Here is a 16045-nt window from a genome sequence, read left to right as displayed (position 1 = left end):
GCATGTGTGTGTGTGTGTGCGTGCGTGTGTGTGTGTGTGTGCGTGTGTGTGTGTGTGTGAGCGCGCGCGCGCGCTCGCTCGCGCGAGTGTATATGTGTGTGCGCGCGTGTGTGTCTGTGCGGCGCGCGGGCGGGCGCGTGTGTGCGCGTGCAGGAGCCACTGGGTGTGCGTTGCGTGTGTTATGGGTTTGATTCCAGAGCAGGTTGCACATTGGTCCTGGGTGGCTCGCAGGCTCAGGTCGTGCTTGGGCGTCCTCCTCCTAATCGTTTCTGAAGTAGCAGTTCCAGCAGCAGCAGCAGCGGCAAGCAGCGGCAGCCGCGGCAGCAGCGGCAGCGGCGCCTCCGCAGCAAAGCCTGAACTGTGCAGAAGCAGCGAGCACCGTTTGGGGAGTCCGGGGGGCGGGTAAGAGGGAGGAGGGAGAAAGCCTGGCTAGATCTTTGGGATTATTTTTTTTCCCCCTTCTTTCCCTCTCTCTCTTTCTGGAGGGTGTGTGTTGCCCCCTCGAAGTGAAGGAATTTTGCTCCAAAGCGAGCTGGGACCGAAGACTCTAGGCTAAGTTCTCTCTCTATGTAGATGGTGTCAGGGAGCGAAGCTACTGACCGAGCTGCTGGTAAATGTTTTTCACTTCTTACTCTTTAATGCTTAAGGCTTTTTTCCCCCTTGCTTTTTTTTTTCTTTCTTCCTTCCCCGTTTCCTTTCTGTTGCTCTTCATTCTGCAATCGCTCCTGAATCGCTGCAGTTCTCTCTCCCTTGCCTTGCATTTGTGCAGTTTGCAACTTGTTTCATGGTTTTCTGTGTATTTTTTTTTCTCCCTTCATCCTCAGATGAATGCTGGAACATTTAAATTCGGCACTTCGGGAGGTCATCATTAGTTGCATGAGTTTGGGGGCGGGGAGGGGAAGACTGGCAGAGTCGGCTGGCTGTTATTTCCCTGCAGAAGGACTTGACGCTTTTCTTTCTAATGTTCATCGCAATTATAGGGATTCTTTTAGGATTCATTTTAACATTGCATTGATGTTTAAGGTTATCTGCTCTCCAGGATTACAAGGCGGTTTGACTCAGTTTTAACAGCGTGACCAATGTCAGTGATTCCAGACCTACTGTACGGTACATGCTGCCTAAAATATTCCAAATTGCAGGAAGAATCCTTGGCATTCCGAAAGAGAATTTCTTTAAAATGCTGTTTTTGCATTACATTGCTGTAGATTTGCAGGAAGCAGTAGTAGGCACGGCTTTTCATGTGGCTTGCAAAGATAATAAACAGATAAGTGGCTCGGTGCATCTTCTACTCTACTGACTGGGCTATGGCTAAATTTACTTAATAATAAATTTAGGGCTTTGAAGAAGCAGGGAGGATGCTGGTATTGTTTTATTCAAAATTGTGAGACATATAGAGCTTGCTAACCTCAGACCAGCCCTTTCTCAGCTCTTACTTGAAGTGGCATCTTGTCAAATGAGGAGAGGGAGAATAGTTTCTGCTGTACACATGGAATGAAATTATTTAAAATAACCAGCATAATGCATGCAAATTGGACCCTTACTCTTTTCTTTAAAAACACCAGAATTTACTCTGTCACCCTTGCTGCCAGGATCCATGTTCAACATTATTTTTAATATCACATTTAATAGTTCTTTGATGCAGTCAAACAATTTGAGTCCTTTCGAGGGTTTTGAATAGTAACGATATTTCATTTGTCTTCCTTGTTCTTCCCCTTAAGTTTTCAGTTCCCGTTCAGTAGAAAAATTGAAGGGTCAATAAGTGATGGCAAGTCAGCCATTTAGAAGGAAATGAGTTTAGGGTTGTAGAATTTCTGGTAAGCCATGGAGATATGAAATGGATCATGGAAACTATATGGCAGAAAGGGGGATGGTGCGTGTGCATTATCACCTCCAGATGCACAGGCTCTAAACTTGGGTGGGAGATCCAGGTTAGGGATGCTCCGAGGCACAGGGGTTCTGCCCAGGCAGAATATTATTCGGTCACGAAGACTGCCTCTACTGTATGGTAGCCACTTCCAGAGCAGCAGGCTGCCAAGGTATGGGAAGCTTGGTTAACAGTAATACTGTTAAACTTTGCTTTGATGCAAACTTAACTGGCATTGTGAGAACTGCAGAAGGCAGGTAGTATATTCAGGGGTAAAAAATGAAACCATTTGTAAATTAAGTCAACTCTTCAGGTTCTATTTTACATAAGAGAAAAGCTACCTTATACCATCACACCCATTCACCTGTTCTGTTTCCCCTAGGATTGACAAAAGCCATTCTCAAAATTCCTGAGATCAGAACCTTATTTCTGCCTGTGTATGCTTCTAATAAAAAAGAGGCATCTTATTTGGAGAGAGAGTACTTCTTATTCAGGACTCTCTTGAGGTAACAATATTGCCATTTTATAATATTTTCATGGGCCCTTAAGTTTACCATTTTGATTAAATTGGAGGAGAAAAACACTTCACTTCCATTCATTTAGGACAGTTTTTGACTGGAGTGTTTGCTTGTATGAATCATAAAGAAACAAAACTGCATACACACAGTGAATCCCAGTCCTCTGACCGTAAGGTTTCTAAAGCAAGGTTTCTATCCTCCTCATGTGACCATTTCCAGGACAGTGTACCCCATGCAGAGCAGCTTCAGTAGTAGTGCATAACACTTCCAGGCATGGACACTAAGAGAGAACTGAGCAAGCTGGAGTCTTCTTTTGATGGGTCCATGGGGCAAAATATGCACACCTTTAAATACACACATCACAATTAGCTTCCATTTCAGCAGCCTCACAACCTATGAAGTCCAGGAGTAAGTTTATTTAGGGAACACGTTTCTTTCCTGCAGAGTTGTTTTTTTGTTTTATCTTATTTTGGTTTGTTTCTCCACCCCAACCCTCTGTGCACTTCTAGTTTCCTGGCAACTTCTAGAATGCTCAGATATTTTTCTATTAAACTATTAAACACATCTAGGTTTTTGACTCAATGACAAGCTATGCTACTATTCAATTAGCTGTATTTGCATTACTATAACGTGGTTCTCTATGATAGCATTTCTGTGGCTTGTTGGCATCATTGATGGGTTTTTGTTTGTTTTGTTTTGGGTTTTTTTGTTGTTGTTTTTTTTATCATTAAGCTTGTTATTAAATCTTCACTAAGAGCCTTTAACTTCTGCGTCTGATGTTGATTTCAGGTTAAGTAACAAAATAGTATCATCATCTTGATGGTAAATTAGGGAGTTCATTCTCAATTGGTCTGCTAATGACATTTCAGTATGTGTAAAAAGCCTTGCACTTCCTAGAAAAGGTAACTTTTTTTTTTTTTTTTTTTTTTTTTTTTTTTTTTTTTTTTTTTTTTTTTTTTTTTTTTGGCAAGAGGGCTGTGTAGAAAGACAGGTGTCTAAGGTTGTGGGTTCACAGACCTTGACAGTCCTGTCTGACTCTATTGTTAGAGTTCCTGTTTCCATCTTTATAAGAATGGAGATTTCTCTGCATGTCCAATGTGTTGATTCTGCTAGACCTACAGAATGTTTCTTAAAATTGATTGCCATTCTTTTTCGTTGTATGAGTGAAAGGATCCTCAATGTACCTGTGCACTTTAAAGGACGACCTGTGTTGCCCTGCCCATTTGTAGATTTTCCTTTTGTACTGACTGATTTGGAGAAGTGATTTCTGCTGAAATAAAATCAAGGTCATTTCCAAGGGCTTTAAAAAAAAAATCCGTCCTCATCTGAGGGCTAAAAGTTAAATGGATAGTAAGGTTTGGAGAGGGGGGACTTACTGTCAAACTCCTTATCTCACACGTGGCTATGGACAAAGCTTTTTTTTTTTTTTCCCCCTCATTACTTGGCATGGAGCAACAGTTCTAGTCTTTGATCTGATTCTGACTCTTGCTAACCTCAGTGTGTTCTTCACACTCTCCATTCTACACCCTGAAGAAGTGAAAGAGACTTTCAGCCAAAAGATAGCACCTGGATACTTGCATTTTTAAAAGGTATTTTCAGTGAAAAGATAGGTAACAATATTTGATGAAATGAGATAAATTTTGAAATCAGGTAATACTGCAAGTAATGTTTATTTATCCTACCAGTCATTTTAAAGAATTTCTTCTGCTGAGTGCAGAAGTATCTGCTCTTTGTATAGCAGCCTTGCCAAAGTAGCCTTTGTATTTCTGGCTTTTAGTTTGATTTGGGAAAGAAATGGTTACATAGTTTAAGAATGTGTACTATCAGCAACATGTAGTAGTTGTTTTTACTTTCTTGTTCTCTGTTCCGTGCTAAGAAAGACAAAGCACTTGCTAATGTAATTATTTTAGATACACTGAGAGTTGTCTTGCTGATATTTCCAAAGGCTTCATAAACTGAAGAAGCATATAACTCTTTCTCTAAAATCCGTCTGTCTCTGCAGAACCCACATCCCCTAGTGTGATTCTAAACTTGAAGTGGTACAGCTTTCAAACGTCAGTTCCTCCATAGCAAACCATGAAGAACTCTAAGAAACTGTCCACAAAATGAAGTTCCTTTTGATTTCTTGTTTGTTCGGGTTTTATTTGTTTTGTTTTGTTTTGTTTTGTTTTGTTTTTCCTGAAAGTCTTCCATTGGTCTATCTGCCCTCTGCCCTCGGCATAGAATGACAATCCTTAGAGGCAAAATGAATTGATGGGGTATGCGTAGTATTTATGTGCTGATTGGCTGTGCTGAGAGTGAAAGAGAGCAGGTGTTTTAACTCTGTAAGTATAATAAAGAGATTCCCAAACAAAACAATGCATGTGATGTTATAGTAAAGTCTGTTTCTCTTGATAAAGATTTTTGCCACCTACCACTCTGACCAATGTGACCCGAATGACCCAGTTGACTACACCCCTCATATTATTAACAGCATGTAGCCCCTGCTAGGATATACATGCATGATAAGTGCTGAAGAGCCAAGTCTGTCTTGGAAAATACAGTGCTGTGTGTTTGGGAAGAGAGCTGGTTCCTATGAGGTGCTCAGGTCCCAGGACTGGCCTGCAGTCTGGAAGGGGCTTGAATCTGCAGATCTACCGGCTTGTGGGCTGTGCCCCCTGCTACTCTGTCTTCTCGGAGGTGGCACTGCCACATATTTTGGCACATAAATTTTGGGAAGTGTTTTTGCTTGCTTGTTCTTATCATTTCAGGAGAACCCAATGTAGATTTGCAAAAGTTTTACTCAGCTTTCAGAAAGTATATGTTATTCCATAAGTATTTTCCTTTTAGTGCTCTATAAGATTAGGCTTGTTTTATAAATAACACTAGACATTTTGCGGTATACATCTCAGTTAGTATGACCTTTGTATTTATGGAAAAGAGAAATTTGTACCCTATCAAGTAATAATGTGTTTAGGAATGTGGCTCAAAAGAATAAGTCAAATTCATTCATTTATTTAGGTTCCTCAGTCTTTACTTATTAGTACATAATAGTTGAAGCCATAGTATTAGTCATATGAAAGCAGTCAAGTTGAAACTCAGAGTGGTATATTGATTGTAAATCATTACAGAGGCAGGATTCATTTGGTAGATGCTTATATTTAAATGCTGTTTTTATTGTTGCTTACAGTTTAGTTGATACCTAATGTTTTGATCTCTCCTGCCTCAAGGAGAGTAATAGAGCATATGTAGAAAAAGCATACAGGCAAATAAACATCATTTTGGCAGAGATTAAGAACATCCTATACGATAAAATAATCATTTCAAAAGATAGATATAAGTACTTCTTATTGTATTTGGATCATTTCTTAAAGCTACATCAAAATTTCAATATTGAAAGCAAGTTAAGCATGGTTTTTAAATGGTTTCCAAGAATGAAGCAGTACCATAGAAGCTCTCCTTACCTATGCCTATAGAAATCTGAGTGTCAATAACAACCAAAGCATACTTTTTACCACAGACTTTTTTCAACTGGCTTTGAATTATTAACCATGATCATGTTTAAAGCATTGAAAATACCAAAATACCGGGGCATTTGAATAGGCACTGCACATTTCAGTAGAAATTACTTAGAAATGCAGAAAAACAGTAACTATACTAGAGTGCATTTTAGTCTTTACCTTACTTTACTCCTGCATGGTCAGGCTTGTGATTCCCACAGACAAGTCAGGTTCTGTGCCTCTGATGGTAGAAGCAACCTGAAGTCCAGAGGATAACCAGGAAATCAAGTGGGAAGGGAAGTGGGAGCTTTCTTTACAACGCAAGATAATACTGTGCTCTTTGTGTAGGTATATTGGAAAAGGTATTTAATTTCCTTTCATTTTTTGCATTCGCTTAGGCAGTAATTGTACACAGATATCTGTGCATTCTCTGTCTTCTAGTATGTCCAAGATGTTTCTATTCATGTAGCCTTGTCTCAGGTGGTACCTCAGACTGGGGACCTCCAGCAAGGCTTGGAACTGTCAGCACTACCTAAGTAGAGGTTTGAGGGAAGGACAATGTGAGCTGGGGGCACAGGGTATATGAGTGAAAAATGTGTTCTATGATTGGGTACCCTTTTCTTATTAGTCATTCCTGCAGTTTTATTTTTATTTTTGACTTCACTGAAACGTCTTGAGGAAGCACAAACTGCTTCTCTCTATTTTAACCCTACGAATAACGTAGTTATTGCAGAGACATCTCACAGTGCTTAGGGGTGTACAATTTGTATGACCCAGCATCTAATTTTTCTATTTTCTAATCCTGTTTATATATCCCTACACACCATCAGAGCCAGTCAGATGAAACCAATTACTAAGAGGAAAAAAAATCAAATTTATTTATTATATTTATTGGATGTGTCTGTTGCTTAATTATCCATTGGCAAATTTACATGTGGCTACAGAGAAGGCAGTGGATGAGCGTGGATAAAAGATCAATCATCAGTTTCCCCACTCCATAAGGTAGCCAGGAAAATGAAGAGGGGACAGAATAAACTTTTCCTTTCCCCTTGTTCTTATTGTGAGAATCTAAAACCTGAAAGAAAGATATCGTTTGAAAATAAAGGCGCATCTGTGTTGACATAGGAAAATTCAGAAAAAGTGGAAGGTAGGACTTTCCTATGCAATCCAAAGCCTTATGAAGGCTAAAATGCTCTAGCTTTTTGGAAACACATAGTGGTTTAGATGTTGAAAGTGGAGATTGGAAATCAGGATCAATTTTCTAGCCAACCAGATGACGGAGTCCATCCCGGGGAGGGATTATAAGTTGGGGGACAAAATGAAAGGATAGAGGTAAAATGTCAGGCTGAATAATGAGAGTAAAGGTAAGCTCAGTGCTGAACACTTACCTAGCGGGTGCAAGGCTCTGCATTTGATCTCCAGTTCCAGTTCTGGGATGGGAAAGGCAGAGAGAATAAGGGGAATACTAGACAATGGAAAATAAGATCGTGTGTATAAGGCAGCATTGCTACACTTAAAAAGAGGTTGCTGTAGTTGGCCTTTAGTGGTATGGATACATGCAGGCAGGCAGGCAGGCTCTTATTTCTCTTCTGTGTTTTCACTTAAAATTCTTTCTGCAGCCAGCCCTGGTTATCCCATCTTTTACCCTGTTATTCTAACAGAATGAATCCTGAGTGTCATTTCTCCCTTCATTTTCTAGCCACATGTCATCATAGTTTTGGAAACTTACTAAGGGGGACATTTCTTTTCAAAGTAGGCAGAGGCTGAACTGTTTTGTGGATATTTAACAAAGCCAAATCGATAAGAGAAATATTTATATCCCTCTTTCCCTGAAAGGACAGATACATTGTCATGTCTGGCCCATTCTGAACTCCCAAGGTAGAAACCTCAGGGAAGAAAACACCCCTTTGGAACTTAAAGACACTTGAAAGCTTTCTTCAAGGACTCACTGAATGAGGTTTGGTGTCAGAGGTACACTGTGGATTTCATTTGGAGAAAGTGCTAGCTAAATTGTGATTTTTTGTGTGTGTGTGTGCTAATTTCCATTGGTTTTGGGAAGCTTCTATCCCAGCATTGGAGATTAGGATTTCTTTCTCTTTTTCCCCCTCTACATTTTGTCTGCAGAGAAATTAAAATGGCAACATGATTCTTGAGTATTGAAAGGAAGGGTGTGTGATACTTGTAGACTCAGTGAGAGGCATGTTAAAGATTAAGCACAACTCTATAGTTCTTCTAATCTTAATGTTAAACATTATCTTATAGTACCTTTTCTTGCAGAATAAATGTTGCTTGTAGCTGGATTCACTGCAGAAGCCAAATAGTGAATAGAGATAGAGGCTGAACTCTCTTTCCCACAGCAGCAATTTTTCACTAAGCTATTCCCTAAGGCCAGTCTAGGTATATGAGGGGCACCGCTTCTTTTTATATGATTTGTGTATGTTCCCATAGATTGTGAAGTCTATTTCTGGGCAATTTTCAAGTTAAAATTGTGTTATGGCTACCCGGAAGGTTGTCATTTCTTGGTTTTTCTCTTGTCAGTCAATTCATAAGTGTTATTAAGCCCCCATGGGGTATACACAGAATCACACACAGTTTAGCATATGTGTGTATGAGGATTACTGACCTGTGGTCTAGAAGCTTAGGTAAAAGAATATTACGTAGATGCATATCTATATTTTTAAAATAAGGTTTGTCACCATGTTGCTACCCTTTTCTGATTTATTTATTTACCTATTCATCTTAGTGCATGTGTACAGTGTGCATTTTGCAGCATTTCCTTGCAACTCCAAATGTATTTATTCTGTGAAAAGCATGGCTTTAGGCGAGGTCAGGAATCTAATGTGTCAGCTTTCTTTCTTTTTTATTTCTATATTAAAAAATTCAGATATCTAGTAAAAGGCATGTTTACCTAAAGGGGGAAGCTGGAAGGTGAGTATTAAACTGTGTCTCTGGCTGCACAGGTTAGGTTGTTCTTAACTTCTGGGTTTCAGAATAAGAAGATATCCCAGTGCTGAAGCTTTCCAGGATGCGTGCCTGTTGCCTGGGTGACTTCAATGATTGAGTGAGTGGCTAAATCACCTCCTACCCCAAGTCACCCATTACATTGCTCATGAGTGATACATATACTTATTATTTCCTCTAAAAATTAAAAGGGAGATAAAGAAGATAATTTTTTGATAATTCCAGGAACTGGAAAGAAGAGAAAATGTTAGCTCATTCTTCACACCCCAAGGGTGGAGATTTGTCTCTCGAGGAAGTCTTTCCTCAGGGACCATGAAAGGACAGGGTTAATATGCAAGTTCTTGGGTTTCCTTTTCACATGTTCATGCTCATAAATTTATCTCTTATCGGGCATTTACGGGAAGGGTAATATTCTTGAAAAGCAGGAGGTGAATAGCTCAGAAAGTAGATGGTAAAGGACCAGTGCCCAGGGGCGCTGACCCTCTTCACGGCCCCAGGTAATAGCTTCCTGGACTTTGGGCAGTCTGCTCTGACTTTTGATATTTCCTGTCAGTTTCTTGATTAATACTCATTTTGACTGTGACTTTCAAGATGTTCATATCTCATTTCCAGCAAATAGTCGCTAAACCATCCAAATTTCTCTTCCATCTACTCTTCCTTGTCTGTTTGAATTGGAGAAGCAATGGGTGTAAAAAAAAATAAAATAAAATATGTAGAGCCTGTGGGGATATGCTCTCCCTTTAAACTTCTGCACTTGCCTCGTGTCTTCTGGGTTGAGAATGCCTGAGGATGTATGAGATAGTTTATCCGTGGCTGCTGTGGCTCTTTGGGATGCAAGTCTTTTTGATAGGAAATATTTTTTAAATTCATAGTATTATAGAGCCTTTATTTCTCTACTGTATTATATAACTAACTGAAACATTTTGAATTTCTTTTTTAAATTCAGGACCAGGCCATGTTCTCATTGTACAGTAAAGAGAGTAATCTTGGTTTAGTGAAAAGTTTTAAGGCGGTTGAGAATCTCAGGAACTTTGGGTTAGAAAGGTAGCCAGACCATCTGCTTCTGAATGGATCCAGGTTGCCCAGTAGAAACCCTTCATGTCTCTCACACTGGCTTCTCTCCTTGAACGGCCACTGATGCTCTGACTAGAAATGTACAGGTTTGCATCAATCACATACAAACAGAAAGTCACTCTGCCCTTGTTTCTGGCTGCTTGGTTTTCCTCTCAAAATTCTAGGACAGTACATTCCCATGTGATTGCCGTTGGTCTGTCTTCATATGGTGCTCACATTCCTTCTATTAGAACTCTAAGACATGGTAGCTAACTCTTTTGTGTTCTGGTCAATGAGACAACAGCTGATGGTCTATAAGAGATAAACAGAATTTCTTCAATCTGAAAGACCGGAGTCAATAAAACACATAAACAGAAAGCCTCCAATATTTTTTTATTATTCTTTATATCGAGCTATGGGATCTTAGGTGGCATATGACAAGGACCTCAGCATGCACTTGAAAGATCTATAGCCACATGAAGATTTTTTTTTTTCCTAAAAAGAATCAGAGGCAATCCCTGATTATAAAAGTACTAGGCCCAAAGCTTTTGACTTTCAAATACACAGAAATCTATAGTATGTAACTTACAAAATTATTTTTACACCACCAAGAGCCTATTAAAATGCTGTTGACTTAAGCTCTGTTTCTCCCCAAATTAAATATAATTTACCTATAGTTAAACCATCTTTGGTCTCTTATAAATATCTGAAGTTCACAAACAGGTAGACAGAAGTTAGACATCATTCAGAGCATAGGGGAATTATCTAGGAGGCCTGATAATGGCCAGTAAACAAATTAGCAACAAGTTTTCTGTGTGAAATATCAGAAGAATTTTATAAATCGACTTATCAACTAGAAATAAGAGTAACTATAGCATTTGAAAGGGATAAAACTACATTTCTTTTTATTTGTACTTTCAGATTCTCTAAGGTTTTAAAGCACTGTGCCTCTTACTAAATTATTAGTAAACCCAGTGAGGTACAGGTCCCACACAAGTATTCCATATCACAGATAGAACTTTTGCATTGAAGGCTCAGCCTTTAATTCTTCAATTCTGAACTAATATATTTATCCTTCCATCACTGTCTCCTAAGGATTTTGAGAATTAATTAGAAACAAAATCACTTTCAGTCCTTGGATGTTACACTCTGCTGAAAAAATATGAGACACTGAAGTGTTATTAATAAAGACAAAGGTTCATCCAATAAAATAATCTGACTGGCTGAATTCTCACATGGTTGGTATTTTCTAATATAAATTACTGTAGGATTAGATAGTTAAATATTGAATATTGTCTCATTTAATGCAGTTCTATGAAATATTAATGATAATGATGATTTTTCCAGTTTGGGGAATATGGAGATAGCTTTTTACTGACGAATAGCTCTGGCCAGTAACATAATACATTTTACAGAATGATAATGAAGATATTTAAATGAAGATAGAAGAGGAAATAAGTGACCAGGAAACTGATGGATTCCATGTAAGACAAAGGTCACAAAAATTTGTTAGTGTTAAGTATCATGCTCTCTCTCTCTCTCTCTTTCTCTCTCTCTCCTCTCTCTCTCTCTCTCCTCTCTCTCTCTCTCTCTCTCTCTCTCTCTCTCTCTCTCTCTCTCTCTCTCTCTCTCTCTCTGTATGTCTCTCGCTCTCTCTGATGCTACTCTATGCTACTATTGTGACCACTGTGGATGGCTTTGAGAGTTTCTTAAAAAAAAATAAAGAGAACAGATCTACTCTATTAGGCCCTTGCACAGGAGTGCCGTTGATGTTGTTTAGCTGGCATGAGGTGTAAAAGTCTGAAAATTGGATTGGGCTTTGAAGGAAGGGAAGCTCTGTAGAGTGTGACAGCTGCAATGGGATTGTGCATGAGGTTAAAAGAAAGCAAAGAGGGGGAAGGTGTGGGGGAGGAAAAAGAGAAGAAGCTGTTGATCAAATGGTCCAGGTGGAGCTCCACAGACAGGCCTGCAATTGCATATTTAACACACAAAGCCAACACTTTTCTATTTTATTTTCAAATTTTCTGTTTAGATATTCTCAATTCTCTGGACTATTATTTCAGATTAGAAAACTCAAATCTGATGAGAAATAGGGTAAGTTACTATTTTTGCAACATTTTTATCAAGAACAGAGAATGAAACCATTTACCATGGCATCAAATTGCTTTAAATAGAATATTTGTGTTGTTGGGGATTTTTTTTTTTTTGGTGCCACCCTTCTCTCTCAGGGGAAGCTTTAGTGGTCTGTGAGATGATTTTATTTAAAATTGCAGCTATCCTGGTTTCATACCTAGTAATTTAACAGTTGAAAAGCTCGTTTTTTTGTTCTGTGTAGATAATGTATGTGGGGTGATTGAAAGCATTCGTAAAAAAGTGTTTTGGGGTTGTATTCTTTTAGCACAAACTTACTCCTTGATAAAGAAGCTGGCTATAATTTTCAGAAATCACTGTTTCTTTTTCTTTAGTTGTTGGGTAATTGCTCTTTGTATACTCTGTGGAAATGTTCATATAGACCAGCGACAAAGCCTAGCAGATGCACTTGCAATTATCTGGAATTTAAGTAAATTTTGCATCTGATACACACAAAGCCAACGCTTTGTCCAAGCAGGCTCAGATGCTGCCATGTGGATTGCTGTGAACACAATGAGGAGACTTTTAATGGAAAACAAATGGAACTATTAGTAAGTCTTCTTTGTACTTGAAAAGGCACCAGCTTTAGGCATAGCCTCCAACTCATTCATATTCATAGTTGGGACTACACTAAATATGACCTTTAAAACTGAAAAAAAAAACTGTAAATCTTTAAAATAAAATGTGTATATATGTATAAGATATGTCACATATATGTGATACTTATTATCAAAGAATAATCAGAAATTGCTTTGTGAAGAAATGGTGAAATAAATATTTGTTCCATATTTTAATATTATACTTTGACTATTTAGGAGAACATTAAAATATTATGACTTTAATAATGTAAAAAGGGAGTTCATATTCTAAATAAATCATCACATAGATAAAAGATAATTACAATGTTACTTTAACAATCTCAATTCACAAGGAAAACATAAGAAGGAATGGATAATAGGCCCAAATTCTACTTCTTATTGTAAACAAAAGCAGTCTAGGCAGAGAGCAGTTCTGTGCAAAATCCTCACTTCCCAATTTTGTTTTAGATTAATCCTTCCACTGTGTAGTTTGTGTTGTTGTCTGACTTACATAAGTGAGATCTTTGAAGGTTTAATCTTTTTCTCTGTGTTTATTCTTAGAAAACAATGAATCCAAGGAACTACTGGCTTCTCTTCAATGCTTTAGGTCTTTAGGGGAGTTTCAGCGACTTTTACTTTCCACAAGAAGGTTATTGATAATTGATCCCAAAGACTTTTTTATTTATTATTCAGAGGTGTGCCAGAGGTGTTTATTTCTGTGTCAGAGGTGTTTTCTGGCTTTCAAATGAGGAGCCTTTCAAATGCGCCTCAAGCCTCCCTCCCTGGCTGTTCCCTGCTTTCTTCACCACTGTAAGGGGACTTGAAAACAGAGGATGGTCTCTCATTTTTGTAAGAATCCAGAGCTTCCAGGGCTTCTGAGGCTTGAGTCATTGCTTGGAAAGGCAAGAAAATTTGAGAAGAAATTTTGAAGGAGAGGGAGAGCCTGACAGAAGTATTTTAGGCTCCAAATTAGAACAAGACAGATGTGCCATGCCTAGAATACTGTAGCTCTGCAAACATGCCCCCACCTGAGGCACTCTCCAAACAGAATGGCTTTAGCTAAATACTTTTCACTAAATTTCCAAAGTGACAGAACTTCCTCAGCTGTAGCTTACTGCATAACTTGGTATAGTGTATATATTTCCCTAGTGTCATTCATAGTCCCCAATGTCTCCTTCCCCTCCCCCATTCCAACATCTAGTTCACCATCTACCACAGGCTATCTTTGGATTTGGAGAAGAACCAGGTACTTTCCTTGGTATTTAAGAAACTTGCTATTTTGAAATTCCCTGAGAGAGCTGTGGGCATTTTTATTTCAGTGTCTCCAAGCATCTCTTTTCTTTTTCTGAAGGAGAAACTGCTTATATAATACCCAGGAGCAGACCCTTGGGAATTGCTGAGCTATTTGATGGATGTTCTGCAGGAAGAGAAATGCAGGAGCTCCTGTGTCCTGTGTGGCCTCCCACAGGGGTCTCAATTGGAGATATTTACACAATAGCAGATTCTCAGAAGGATAAATATATACAAGTCCCTCTTTCCAACTGGTAGGAACCAGTAGGAAAGGCACCTAGGAAGACAAGAGCCCACTAATAGCTCAGCCCCACAGAGCTTCCAGAGCCAGACCCCAACTGTCAGTAGAGCCTGCCAGGGAGACAGATGCTGCCGTTGGAAGACACTATTTTTCAGTTAGATATTTTGTTCTTGTAGATGGCCAACCGTGACTCATGGGGGGAAACCGGAGAGAGACTGAAAATGGGGAGAAAGGGAGAGTAAGCTCATCTTTCTCTTAAGCCCTCTTCAGGATTTAGCCATGGCTGTAAATGTCAAGCCAGGGAACTTGGCCCGAACCAGGAGAGTTGTGAAGACAGGTCCAGAGCTTCGAGGCTATGCCAGGTGATAACAGTGTCCCATTTAACCTGGTAATAAAATGATTGACACATTTTCCCAAGGATATCTGTAAAATAGGAATGTAGGAATTTCCCAATGATCCAGCCTCAGGAAGTATGCTTCTAAGGACAGAGTCATCTCTCTGTGATGATGGTGTGTCCTCTTCCTTGTTTCTATGCCTCTGTGAATTTATGCGTGACAGTTGTATATCAAAGATGACTTCTGTTCCCTCTGTTTACTTGCCTGTCTCCTGTACAAATATGTGCATGTGTGTATTTATGTGTGAGAGAAACATATACATGTATCATACTTTAATGCCTTGTCTCCAGGAGAATGGGTTGTTGCCATAACTTATAATATCAGCTTCCAGTTGCATTTTTCATTCACTTCCACATCTAAATCTGCAGCTACATTGATTAGATAAAAGTTGACTAGATACAAGTAGAATATCTGATGGTGGAGAGGTAGTGAAATAGAATTTTTGTAACTCGTATCTAGTGCCAGATTGTAGGCTTCCTTAATATCTTAAGAAAGGGGATAATTGTATAGGCTATTCCTTGACTTCCTTCATTTTTCTTAAAAACAAGAGGCCCTTATTTCTTTTCAAAATAAATACATTGTGACACAGTTTCTCTGATTCCTGCTGTTGGGGGAAAGGGGACTGAGAACTTTAGGCTGTTTCCAAACTGAGTTATTTTATAAACCTTCTGCGTAGATCTCAGGCCTGGAATTAGATATGTCTGAGTACCTGCCGGCAGCTCCTATGCCAAACTCTTGATGTGACATTTTTCTGATAGATTTCCAGAAGTGGTCCTTTTAGATCTGCGTGTCTCCATAAGTTAACATGGCAGCTAGCCAGAAGGCATGTGTTTGTGGGAAAAGCAGCCGTCTATTCTCCCTGCACACACACACACACACACACACACACACACACACACACACACACACACACTGAGTGATTTGGAGGGTACTCCAAGTACTGGAAACTACAGCTGTGGAGCTAATTTAGAGAGAGTAATTCACAATTGACTTGTGGATGAGCCACCATGCTTGTCTGGCCAGTATAGAACTGTTTGAGATGAAGCTCTCCACTCTAAGGTCTGCGTGTCTTTCACTGTGTCTCATGTCAAGTCAAGTGCTAAGAGACTGACTGTCAATTTGTAGCAACACCCTGAAGAACTTGAATCTTGAGACTCTTGGTCATATTGATCCTGCAGGGAAGGTACTTGCATTAATTCTGAGGCTTATCAAAATAATGATGCTCCTGTTTTTAAAAAAGTCATTTAACTGCTTCAGACACTTACCTGTGAATGGACAAAAAAGACAGACGAGGCTCATTCAACTGCCAGTGGTTCAGTTCCTTTGTCTTGCGCAGATAAAGTTTGTGTTAGATAAACTTATGTTGTGTGAACTCAATATGTTGTCCTTTTCCTTTGAGGACATGAAAAAGTGTGTCTTATTACATACACACACATATACACACACACATACACACACACACACACACACACCACATTTATCTATCTCCCTGTGTACATATATATGTATATTTATCTCATATATACAGTATTTATA

General features: G+C 39.1%; 1 protein-coding gene across 5 annotated transcripts in view; it reads left to right on the top strand.

Moving 5' to 3' along the window:
- Positions 1-259: 259 nt before the first annotated feature.
- Tenm2 (teneurin transmembrane protein 2) overlaps positions 260-16045 on the top strand; it is a 1236531-nt gene continuing 1220745 nt past the window's right edge. For 4 of the 5 annotated variants that reach the window (XM_029545825.1, XM_029545821.1, XM_029545820.1 and 1 more), the window contains exon 1: positions 260-610. The gene's annotated coding sequence lies outside the window, so the exon portion shown is untranslated. The remainder of the gene's footprint in view (positions 611-16045) is intronic. The other variant, XM_029545822.1, reaches the window with a different exon arrangement.

The sequence above is a fragment of the Mus pahari genome, chromosome 14, assembly GCF_900095145.1.
Source record: "Mus pahari chromosome 14, PAHARI_EIJ_v1.1, whole genome shotgun sequence".
Classification (NCBI taxonomy): domain Eukaryota; kingdom Metazoa; phylum Chordata; class Mammalia; order Rodentia; family Muridae; genus Mus; species Mus pahari.
This window is presented reverse-complemented; position numbering and strand designations above follow the sequence as displayed.